Below are 12,757 nucleotides of genomic sequence, written 5' to 3' on the forward strand. Positions count from 1 at the left end.
CTGGACTTCATTGTGATTTTTATGATATTTCTTTAATTTTACTTCATGCTTTAACGTGGCCACTCTATTTGGTAATTAGTTAAGCGTAATGCGACTACAAATTTTTACTCGAAAAGAACACCAAAAGCTTTTTTACACACAATTACGCGGCAAAATAAATAATAGGGAAACTTTATGTCGCCATAAAACAGAGACGCTTTGCTTTGTATCAGTTTGTAAGCAAATTTATAGGAGCTGCAAAAACGACACTAAAACTATTATTCTGTTATGATATAAATAATTTATTATACTACCACACAGTAAAAAAATTGCATAAACATTGAACCTGTTTGGGAGATATAAAGGCTGCTATTGCTGCGTAATTTATAATAACTGAATTACCGTACTGTAACTTTTATAACGATTTTTGCGCTAGTTTAGATATTAATAAACAACAAGCAGTAATTAAGTAAACTTAAAAAAATATTTAATAAATATTTATCGAATTTGACGGATGTTCGTGTTCACAACTAAAATTACGAAAATAATGTTAGAATTATTGTTATTACGTTGTCAAACAAATTCAATACAAGGCATACAATTCCCTACTTTGTTGAATCAAAAATAGATGTAAACATTACATTTTTCAGTTTCATAAATACCGTCAGATGCATTTGAAGCTGCTTTTCCCGAAAAAAACATTAAATGTGAAAGTTGCAAAGTTCAAAGTACTGTTTGGTTTCCTGCGGAAATAAAAAATATGCGCGAAACACTCAGTCTGATAACGATTCTTATAAATTATACGAAGAATTTATACAATCATTATAAACTAAAATGCAAGACAAAAATAACTTCGAATGATAATTTAATAAAAACAATCGTAATATTCTAAAGCAGTGTGGTCTTTAATAAATAAATACCAACGAACCGGTATTTATTCAAGATGTTCCGAGCATCCCACCTAATCTAGCTAATCAATTTTTTACAAATATAGCGGAAGGAATCGTAAATTCAATACTAAAATCAAATTTAGGTCCAGATATAAGAAATATTTCTAATAAAGATATTTTTGGCTCGAATGTGGTAATCGTTAAACTATTAAAAGACAAAGTCATTCCTTCCATAGCCAAACTGATAAACGGATGTATCACTAATTCAACTTTCCCATCAGATTGTGTAAATATAGCTTTAGTTGTGCCGATTTTTTAAAAAAGGATATATAAATAACATTAGTAATTAATACAAAGCGATTTCGCTGCATCCGATATTTTAAAAAAAGAAAAATCCTTCTGGAACAAATTATATAATTTATTTCAATAACAATGACACTCAATTATATTTCACATGAAAGGTTAATTTGTAAACCGTTTTTTTTACAATTTCGTCCTAATAATGTAAAACCATGTTCTTATTATTTATCAAATAGAATCCAAAAAGTGAAATTCGGTGGTAAAATTTGAAAATTGTACCGGGTGTCTCCTGGTGAGTCTGGAAAAAATAGTAAAAAAAATGCCGTCTCACATTTTGGTGGAGTTATAATGATTTTAAATTGGTTCTTTTGCTACGTTTAATAACTACACAACACATTCATTATCACAATAACTAGTAATAAAATTTTTAGTTCATATTTCCCTCGCCCATGATCATGTTTAATTACCATTTCAGTTAGAATGTACAAAGATATGGTTGTGTTGTTCTTGTAATAATTTGATAAAATTCCATTTGACAACAATGTTTACCTTGTCAAAGTTTTCAGATCCCCAAGTTTAAAATGTTCGCAGTTAATTTTAGGTCCCCTGGTGTTTTATTTTGCGATAAATTTAAAGGAATCTGGTGTTTTGTTGCTGGATGAACCTGAAAAAATCTTTTGAGCTTTTAGTGTTTCATTTTTTACGAATTTGAAAAAGTGTTGAGTGCCGCAGTGTTTGAGTACCCATGGTGTATTATTTTGGGAGCCCATGGAGATTTTTTTTTGTAAATTGTTTAAAAGAATTTTGGGGGATTTTGCTGTTCTATTTTTGGAAAATAATTTAATTAAATTTCTTAGGATACGGCATTTGTGTCATTTGCTAAAATCAGTCTTATCTTAGCAAGTACTAGCCCCATTTGCCCGCCCTCTCTTTTCTTAGAGAGTATGCCATTTGCCAAAATATGTTTTATCTTAGCAAGTACTGATGACTACCTAACTTTTACAAAAAATGATAAAAATTTGGAAACATTACGAGCTTACTTGTATGCACAAGGCAGGAATGTTGAACATCTTCTCTAGTGTTTAGTTGGTCTTTAATGGATTTTCTTTTATTGGTTTTGTTTTCATTTATAATTTATAAATGTCTCATTAAATGTTTTTTTGGTTTATTTATTTGGTTGTTGTGGTTCTTGTCCTCAAAAATATAATATATAATATCTGTCAACAACTTTCTATATATAACGCAAGAGCAGTTTTTTTTAATTAGTTTGTTGTCATCGTCTGTATAGTGTTTGGGTGAAGTTTTTCATCAATATGTCAATTATTTTAAGGAAATTTCGCAACGCGGTTTTCACCACTGTTAGCTTATTAAACTTTATAAGTTCTCGGGAAACATTGTCGAATTTTTTGTCACAAATGAGATACAGTAAAATGAAGCTTATAGTGTCAAAGAAGCTACTAAGTTTTATATACCTAAATATTCACTGTACATATCAAGTTATCAACGCTTAGTTCATTATTTTAACAAAAATTAATAAAAATAAAATTGCGGTGTAAAAATTTCATTTCGTGAATGCATTAAATACAAGGTATTATTCATTTTACCAAAAATTTCAAAGGAGAAGTACTGATTTTACATATGAAAGTTCTAGAATTTACCAATGCAGCATATTTATCTATCAAATTTTATAATAAACTGTCAAAAAATTAGGAAGTCTTTCTTTACCAAAATCCAAAAAAGTTCTTCCTAATTAATAATTGGTTTCATAGCATTCAAGAATTTTTGCAATATAATTTTTAGGAGATCTAGATTGTATTCTTTTGTAGTTAAGATGGAATGATAAACTTTTACATAAAGTTTTTATTTTGTTACTAATTTTTGCCTTTTTTGACAACTGTAAAGTCTCTGCTCTAGGACGAATAAATATAACTTACTTACTAAAATGAAAACCAAAAATGAAGCTAAATAATATTAAGTATCTGTCCCTAAATACACCTGATCCACTGTTTTTGCAGCGACCGTATGCAACTCGTTAGATAAAAAAATATTACAATTCGGAAAATAAATAAATATATCTACATTTATTTATTTATGTTTTTTACACAAAGAGATAAGAATTTTATAATAATAATGAAGCCAAACATTGCAACAGATAAAAATATTCCATTTAGAATAATTGTCATCTGCTGGATTCGTTTATTAATTAAATGCTGCGTTTGGTATATTATTTTTGGCTGGCAGAAAAAAAATTCGTTATGTTTTAGCAAACATTTTATTTTCTGTTAGAAGTAACTTACAGATTAATAATGTTTTAAAAGTTTTGTAGAAACAACTAATTTCAAAACTATTCAGACTTATTTATCTGTTAAAAATCGTTATCGAATAAAGTAATTGTCGAATTTTACATTTTTTAATTATTCAATCACCAAATACAAAGTTCGCAAAAGGTCACTTGTTTGATTTATGTGCAACAGTTCAACACTAAAGAAATTGGTACATTCAAAATAATCATTTAAAGTTATTGCAAATTGTATTGTTGAAACATTAGGATTGGTTTTTTTTGCCAGATCAGAGGTTTTGCTTAGGTATTGTGGTGATAAATAAGTATATTAACTAAATAGTACCATAATTGTACTGTATTATGGTATGTTATTTCATTTGGTTAATTTACTATTTTCCTGTAAATGTATCAAGTAAACAACAATCGTGTATTGATGCGTTTTTTATTACATTTAAATTGTGTATATGTAATAACTTTTAACTATTTATACGGTTGGAGATACACAGAGCTTAACAAAATTAACCATGCGGGTGTTACACTAACAAGAAAATTCTTCGAAACCAGCGCTATGTGAATAATGGAAATGGTTCGAAATACAGTAGGACGCAATACAGTAATGTAAGTTTGTACCAAATGTGACAGTTCTAGAACATACTACTTTCAACGAAACATACGCCAGAAATATCGTAATTTACAAAATCTTCGATAATGTTATGTTGTCTCTAATTTTAATTTGCAGTTAATACTTTCATTTATTCCACTATGAACGCAAAACTCTAACACTAGGTTGAATATATTCTAGAAAAGTTAAGTAATATTAAACACCAGATGTTACGGATTGTTCTAAAATAGTATTTGAATTTCTGAATTCGTGTTGCAAGAAAATCCCCTGTTACACATTTTTTCATAATTTTTTTGGTACAACCCAATACAACCCAATTTTCGTATTTATTTTTAAATTGATTTGCGAATTTGTTGCAGATAAGTTTGAAAGTATTTTTACGCAAAGAGTCGCTTTCTGATAATTGATACGCCACTGTGCTTGTTGCCCCCTTCACGATTCCGGGCAGATTTCTCTCCAGTTTTTCCGCGGTCTGTTGACATCGAAAAACCGTAATTATCAATTCATTAGCCCGTAATAGCGCGATTACGCGGGTTATTGCATTAGTGTCCTCAGTTTGAATGACACCAGCAGCTCACACAACCGTTGGTAGTATGGATAGTATCAACCATAGGTAGGCCCGAGTTTATGTGTGGGTAGGCTGTTAGTACTGGCTAAAACTTCGCGTTGTCTGGACCGAAATCTCGGCCAGATAAAAGCGCGCTCGCGCAAAAACCCACGAACATCTTCGAAAACCCGCAAAAATCAAACGATTAGTGCCAAGGATGAAAGTGCCTATTTCTGTCGGAGTTTTGGAAAAATCGTCGTCTCGCTAGGGTGAACAGCGCTCATTTCACAAGGTTCTCATCGGGTAATTAATTGCGTTAATCGGTCGCACTCAAGATAGCTAATTGCGAAATCGCGCGCTAATTGTGTGAGCCCGAAGCTCAGGTGCTTTATCCGCATCGGAGGAATATTTTCGACGGAAGCTCGCAAAAAGTCGCCTAAACAAATCCAGATGTGCTTCGGATTATTCTCTGACGTAAATCGGCTGAAAAAACGGAAACATTGTTAACATGTGTTCGTGTTGATGGGTCGGTTGTGCAGGGTTAAGCCGCGACACGTGTCAAATTCGGTGCTCCACCTGATGGCTCGAAAAGACAGCCGTCGATTAAATGAGGTGGTTCTTGCGTTTAATCGCTCGATCGATTTCTAACTCAACAAATGAAAAAAAAAACACTTATCGAAGACATTTATCAGGCTCATGTCCGCGTTTAATATTCGGAACGGGAGGATGGAGTAATTAATTTGTCAATTGAATGTTAATAAATCATTAGAAGGAGCGAGGGCATGGAAATTTCGACTTTTTAGCCAGCAGCGATACAGATCGTGCCATATGATTCTGGATCACAGATGTTTATCTTTCATTCAAATTAAATTATTCAAATTGGTTTCAGTGGTGATATGGACAAGTTTATTGCAGCCGTAAATTCATGTGTTGTGCTGATTTTGTTAGTAAAGTATAGGCTTAAGGTGTTTTTGACAAACTGGACAAGACAACTACATTGAAATGTGAGAAAATTTTATCGCTAAGGAGATAAGGATCATTATTTTGTTTTAGTCCTGTTTTGCTACTATTATTTTTAAATTGTGAGAGTTTAGGAAGACGCTACTCATTATAACAAGAATTTTAATTAATTTTTCGCAAGTACGTCATAGAATTAAGTAGTGTTAATCGTAAACGCTTAATTTCAAAGCTTCATAAAATTATAAGACTGTGTACATCATTCCTGATAATTGCAAATGAACAATTAAATTTTACAATGCTGCAATGCTTGCTATTTACGTAATCATCTTAAAATTTGTTGTAAATACACGTTTGAAATGTTATCAGTTTTTCCGAAATGTGTCTATTTGCATATTTCTTTAATTACACTGAATTTATGTTTTTTTCATGTTATTCTCACTTGACAGGAAAAAATGTGTCCCCAATCTCTTTGTTGTGACAATTAATATAATGATTCCTAAATGATTAATTAAGACTTCTCGGTTAACTGTGTTGTCTTCTTTTTGTAAACTCGGTAATGGCTCATTTAACGTCTTCACTGATGTGGAATCCTTAATTTAATTTTACTTCTGAGAGTGGTAAGTGAAGACGTAAATATAGGGATATAATCGCAACTAAAATGTTTATGATTTGTTTTAAAAGTTCTAATTACAAAAAGTAGTGTTATGTTACTTTAGATGCCGTTTTACTAGTAGATACGGTATAAACATAACGTTGTTGTAACTTCCCCGAATGTTATAAAATCTTAAATTCATAAAATACGTGGAAATCGTTTTTTCATGTTGTTCCAGCCGCGAATTCATCCTGATTTGAATAATGTTGGAGATGGAAAATGATGGCAGTTGTAGATAAAATCTGACAATATACTGCACTATAAAATGCATTACGTTTTTTAGGATTGTTGAAACGCAATTCGGTGCACCCACACTTGTCTCGTTCAATGATTTTTTTTTCATTGTTGTTATATTATATAGGACAGTGTAATAAGTATTTAGTACATTTACATTTTATAGGAACATATAACACGCCACATGAAACACCTACATTGAAATTTTACATCTTTCGATTACCGTAAATTTTGCTCAGTATTTTGTCGACGTTTACGGTAAGGTATACATGGAAATGTTATTTATAAAAGGTTAAATAATTTAAAGAGACCAAAAAATAAACAAAATGAACACATTTTTAAAAGGTTTACATGGTTTGCTTCTTTTTAAATTGCCACATATAACATTATAATTTAGAAAATAATTTCGGCAAAATTATAAGCAGACAAGATTTTTTTAGCACACTTTAAGTATAACGAAGTGGCCCATTACAAATTTCTTTGTTATATTGCAACGGAATTATATATTAAAATTAATTTATTTTCTTTAGTTTAATTAATTTATAACTTCTGTAGATTTGGCACTTCTTTGTGATGGTGGATTTTTTTAAAGTTTTAATAAATTTGGTTTCGTTTCCATTATACATAGTTACACATTCCGAACGAGGCGGAACAAATCAGTGCCCACTTCGATGTATAATAATAATCATTTAAAAAAGCCCTCTATATACTGATCGGCAAAAAAACGGACACACTGAAATTCCGTTCTATTTCTATTTCTTAAATAAATTTAATTCTGCATTCTTTGTCTATTTTTTAGCTATGTGTACATCCTGTTTCAATAGTGAATGGTTCTTTAATACTTAAAATAATAATCACTAGTTAAATTAATAATTTTTAAAGTGGTTTTGCGAAATATTTCCGGGTGACCGTTTTTTTGCCGATCAGTATATATTAATTATAGTGCGTTCAAAAAATCCGTTTTTGACAAACACACAGGGAACAAGGAAAAACTTGTACGCCTTTATAAAAAATAAATACCTATTTTGCTTTTTTAAATTTTGGAAAAAGTTGTTTTTTATTTTAATTTGGTCCGAAACTTTTTATTGATTTTTACTAATCATTCCAATTTCTTAATAATGTTTCGCGTTAAGTCGAGTAAAGGCATTAATTTCAAATAATTTTATTTCGTAAAATGGTATCAGGTGATTTATTAAATTTCTGCATTAATAGCCAATTGAGCAGAAATTTAAAAAATCACAGGATATCTTGAAATACAGAGACAACCAGCAATCAATTAGGAAAGAGTACTTTGAAAAGTTTACTAAACTACCTATTCTTATAAATTTATGTACGTGGTCCAAACATTAAAAAAAATATTCAAAATTTATAGTCTCAAACTTTTCTAATTACATCTGTAAAATGTACCACATTTTCATCTTATTTTAGTTAAGAGAAGATTATATATATTAGTTTTTTCGTTATTAATAGACTTATTATTATTTTAAATATAACCTATCCACACCTTTCGTTATATAACGCAAGAGAGGTTTTTACCATTTTGATGAAATTTTCAGTCACGTATTTTTAAAAATTAATGTCTCTATTATTGACGGAAATTTTGTAACGCAGTTTTCACCACTGTTTTCAGCTTATAAAAGTCTATCTATACATTCTCCAGGTAATATTGACAATTTTATTTGTTTGTGAAACTTATGTCGAAGAAGCTGCTTTTACTGTATCTCATTTTCAATAAAATAAATCGACAATGTTTTCCGCGTAATGTTTAGAGATTTTGTTGTTTCAAAATTTCCGTAAATAATTGAGATATTGAATTCGTAATGAAAAATTTCAAAAAACTTTAAAAAGAATAATACATTCTCAAAGTGTAATAAACAAGTGGAAAAGGTAGGGACTCGCCTTAAGTTAAAATTGGCAATAATTGTTGTACATTTTAACTAATTTCTGTTGCAATGAGTTGCCTGGATATTACGCCAAGTACATAAAACATACAAAAATATTTATAGTTATTATGAATGTTCAGATGTTGTAAAACTTGCAAAATTTGATGATATGTTTTGGAACATTGTGTATCGACTCTAAAAACTATATTTTATGTATTCAAATATTTAAAAATATACTGTAGTACACAAGAAAAATAAGAAAAATGGTTGCAAGTCAAAAGATTGAAATGTCTTTCTTTAAATGTATTTTTATAACAAGTTATTTATTTAACTTTAAATGCAATGCATATATATTTCTTTATTCTCACGGCGTGGAACAAATAGAATTGTTATTATCTCTCTTCCTTTTTTTTTCTAATTTAACTCACCTCAAGTCTTTTACCACTATTAGCATAATTCTGATGACCAAATGCGGAAGTACCACCTAGTCATTTTTTAAATAAGTACTCTAATGTTATGTTATTAGATTTTTAAAGGAAAATTGTAGCGGTTTGGGATAAACAGACTGATGTTCTGTTCATATTTAAAAAATTATCTTCAATAAAAAACACACATTTTTAGCCACAGATTTTTCAGTAAGTCATAATAATACCACATTATCCAATTATGTTGTCAATATTTTTTAGTGGATAGGTTTTGTTTTTATCTATTTATCTATTTTACACTTTTTTTCCTTGTTTAACCTATTTGTTGTCATTTGCGGTTTCTACAATAATATTGGTGAGAAAAGTTGGGAACAGGGACATAACGTTGAGAACGTAAACATCCTACATTTTATTAATCAAAACATTAAAAAAATAAATAAATCTATACTCGGTTAAATATGCTACAGTGAAAGACTATTTTATTGCACATATGTACATTTTATGCATTAATTGTAACTGTCCTTAAATGCGAGTAGATAAACAAAAAATCTCAACCTACTTACAAAAAAAAAACAGCATTTTATGTCCCTCAGTTTCACAGAAGTTGTTTTTTTTTTGTTTCCGAACGAAAACAAATTTTTGACCCGTCGATTATAGGAAAATACAAATATTTAGTTTCAATTTAGTCCTGTCCAGTTGTCATAAATAAATGAGCTTTTAAGTTATCAAAAAAAAAAGTTCTGTGTAGTAAGGAAGAACAGTTTCCCATGCCTATACTATACACATATTTTAGGGATTTTTATAAAGACCAGTGCCTGTATTGAAGAATTTATTAATTACCAAGATCGAAGTTTAACAAAACATGATTTTAACTTTTTATCACTAAAAATGTTGATTGCAATTGTACAACAATGATATTGGAACTTGCGCTGAATAAAATTATTAGCAGTGATGCATCAGAGATTGTTTCTAAAAATAATTATGCAACCTAATTAGTTATTGTCACGTTTGTGTAGCAACTATTATGAATGTCGTTGACAGTAGATCTACGATCTCCACTTACGAAAATGAGAATTTAATTAAAAATGATTATACTAACGATATTAATGACTGGTCTGTTAAGATGCAGTTAATTTAGTGTCAGGTTGATTAACTGACATTCCGCTGATCAGCACATTATTCTAATTTCGCGCCTTTTGTGCAAGGTGTGCATGGCGGGAGAAAGTGTGAATTTCATTTCATCTACGGCAAAAGGTCACAGAGGAACGACACTATCTATACCCAAACAAACAACACAACGGTTCAAGATGACACGAACCGATAAAGTGTTAATTAATGTTTGTAGTGGGCCTAATAATTGGGATTTTTTGCGCGCGCCGCCTCTGGCCGTTGTCGAACAACGTACAATTCGCTCGTAAATGTCAGAAACCAAATTAGATGCTATTCTTTTCGTGTTAATTACCGATCTTTTGTGTTGCGGCCAGATTTTTTCCGCTGCACAAGCGACAACTTTCGAAATTTTTATATTAATATATGCCGGTTGTACTTTCCCCGTAATCCGCTTAAAAATGCGCAAAAATGGATTCTTATCAAGGACCGATCATCATCTAATCGCGAACGGGGGGCCGATAATGATGGTGTCATTAAAATTTTATTATGATAAGACGCTAATGATTTTAGAAATTTGGTCGCCGTTGCGTTATTAAATTTAAATTACCAGATGCGTTATAATAACAGCTTTATAACCTCATAAATTATATAAATTATTGGCAGAGTTTACATGTTGAATACCACTAAATTTATCAAATATTCAAATCGACGCGATTAATTTTGACGTATGAATTTTTTCACGTTATCGGCTGGGTCGAGTTCGATGGGAGATAAACACAGGGTAGCCAAAAAATTATCAGCAGTTTCGTGAGACTGCAATTATGAATACGTTGACCTTCCGTAAGTGTGGTGTATAGCTAATAGAAAGTCCACACAATTTTTATTAGTTAGTTTAACAATTATTAGTTTTTGGGAAATATTTTTAGGCAAAAAGTGAAATTAAAACGAATTCTCCAGTAGTGACTGGGTATCCACAAACCATTGAAACCCAAAAAGAATCATTAAATGAATATGACAAATGACATCGTATATTTTCTGTGTTGTAGGTATACCTACATGTAAAATGTTTGGTTCGTGCCTCAAATTTGTTAAAACACTCTTCGTCGAGATGGATTTTTTTCATAAATTGACGTTTGATTAATTCATAGCGTGATAATTAACAACGGACAAATTTCAAAGTCCTGATTTATTGCTCCTAGTTAAGTCTTTAGCTCCTTAATTGAGGTGCATTTTTTTCTTACGGAAAGTCAAGAACATTTTTGTGCTAAGAATTTAAAAATCAGTAACGTCGTTTTGTGAATGCAAATAGGTTACAGTGCCGTAGACAGCAGTATTAAGTATCACAACTATATTAGTAATATCGATAAAACAATGAATAAAAAGTAAGATAAAAAATTGAGATATTGGATTTCAGTATTGAATAATTTGTTGACGTTCTTATAAAACAACAGGTTTTAATGTTGAACTTGTGTTATTCCATTAAAATAAATTCAAATTCAAGGTTTTTAGATAAAAATAATCGTTTTAACACAATATTTTTATTGTTACAAGCATTTAAAGATTTCCTTGAACTAGAGGATCGTTGTGTAAAGTTGAATATTCTCCAATTAAAAAAGATGGCATGTTGGGAGTTCGTGCAGCGTGTATAGCGTTAATAATAATTAAATGGATTGTTGAGATTAAGATCGACTTCTAGTAATCATTTTTTGCTACTAACTTAATAATAGTTTTTTTGATTTATATTTATTGGTCTATGCTACTTCTTTTATACACAGTACCACGTTTACTTACTTAAGGTTTTAAAATAATGAAGGAAGTATGGAAATCTCAATAATTTTAAGATTATGACGAAATAAGATGCTAACACCATAACCCTCAAAGTTGCCCTTTATCCTCACCAAAAATTAAATACATATTTTATGTTGTAGTTACGTTTTTCAGATTTGATTGTTGGGCAGCTAGCACGGCGAAAGAATTTTCAAAGTTCATTTTACCAAATTATTTAAAAAATATGAATCGTAATTATAATCCGACTAAATTAATACAAATGCTTTAAAAGGACCAATTCTTTATTTGAAAATTATATATAATATAATAAATCGCGTCCCTAGTCATGATGAACTTTTTTTAACGTTGTTAGCACAAGACATAATTTTTAAATGTCACCAAGAATTAAACTTTGTTCACGTTATGGAAATTAAGTAACTCTATCCGCTGTTAAAATTAGACCTTTCGTGTTGTATGGGATTTTTTATACATAAATTAAATTTTCGTAATTTAAAGTTAGCTCTTTCATTGCAATAGATCAAAAAAATGGGTTACTAATCTTCATCACTGTTAAAGTTTCGGAAAAAAGGTGAACATGACACTTTTCGAAGCTAATTAGAGCAAATATTTTGATTTAATATTTCGAAATCTATATATGTGTAGGCTAGACGAATTTATAACTAGGTTGTTAAATACAGTACCCACACTGTTCGAAAAATATTGTTACAGTGTACACTATATTCATACGATGATCATTTTTCTTTCATTTCTTTTTTTTTAATTTTTCTTCGCGATGTTTAATGTTGTCTATTAATTCTCTGTAGTTTTACATTATTCAACGTATGATTTACTAATGAGAAACATACATACTAAGAGGAGAACCATCATTACATGACTTCATTAAAACTGATTAAATAATTGGCAGCGTTAATGCCAATCAGTGGAAATGGGTATTCAATAAATTTTCTTTTTTTTGTGATTGATTTTTTTGCGATGATTACCTGATTAAACTTATCTGCATGGTCGTTACGGTTCCCATGTAAGTAAAAAACGTTGTAATAACGTTTTGTAAAATTGTTGACCGTAGAATAAGTTTTCTTCTTTTTA

At 30.1% G+C, this 12,757-nt stretch overlaps 1 protein-coding gene and 1 long non-coding RNA gene across 7 annotated transcripts in view; one reads left to right on the forward strand and one right to left on the reverse strand.

Moving 5' to 3' along the window:
- Positions 1-12,757, forward strand: part of Ip3k2 (Inositol 1,4,5-triphosphate kinase 2) — a 94,748-nt gene that overhangs the window by 32,305 nt on the left and 49,686 nt on the right. Inside the window, exon 1 of one of the 6 annotated variants that reach the window (XM_064057511.1) lies at positions 4,746-4,922. The exons of the other annotated variants lie outside the window; for them this stretch is intronic. The gene's annotated coding sequence lies outside the window, so the exon portion shown is untranslated. Of the gene's footprint in view, positions 1-4,745; positions 4,923-12,757 lie in introns of those variants that run through there. 6 annotated transcript variants of the gene reach the window in all.
- LOC135130197 (uncharacterized) overlaps positions 1-12,757 on the reverse strand; it is a 67,950-nt gene that overhangs the window by 14,140 nt on the left and 41,053 nt on the right. The gene's annotated exons all lie outside the window — the stretch shown is intronic.

The sequence above is a fragment of the Zophobas morio genome, unplaced genomic scaffold (assembly GCF_036711695.1).
Source record: "Zophobas morio isolate AGI-343-1 ecotype UQ-CSIRO unplaced genomic scaffold, CSIRO_AGI_Zmor_V1 ptg000002l, whole genome shotgun sequence".
In the NCBI taxonomy this organism is placed as follows: domain Eukaryota; kingdom Metazoa; phylum Arthropoda; class Insecta; order Coleoptera; family Tenebrionidae; genus Zophobas; species Zophobas morio.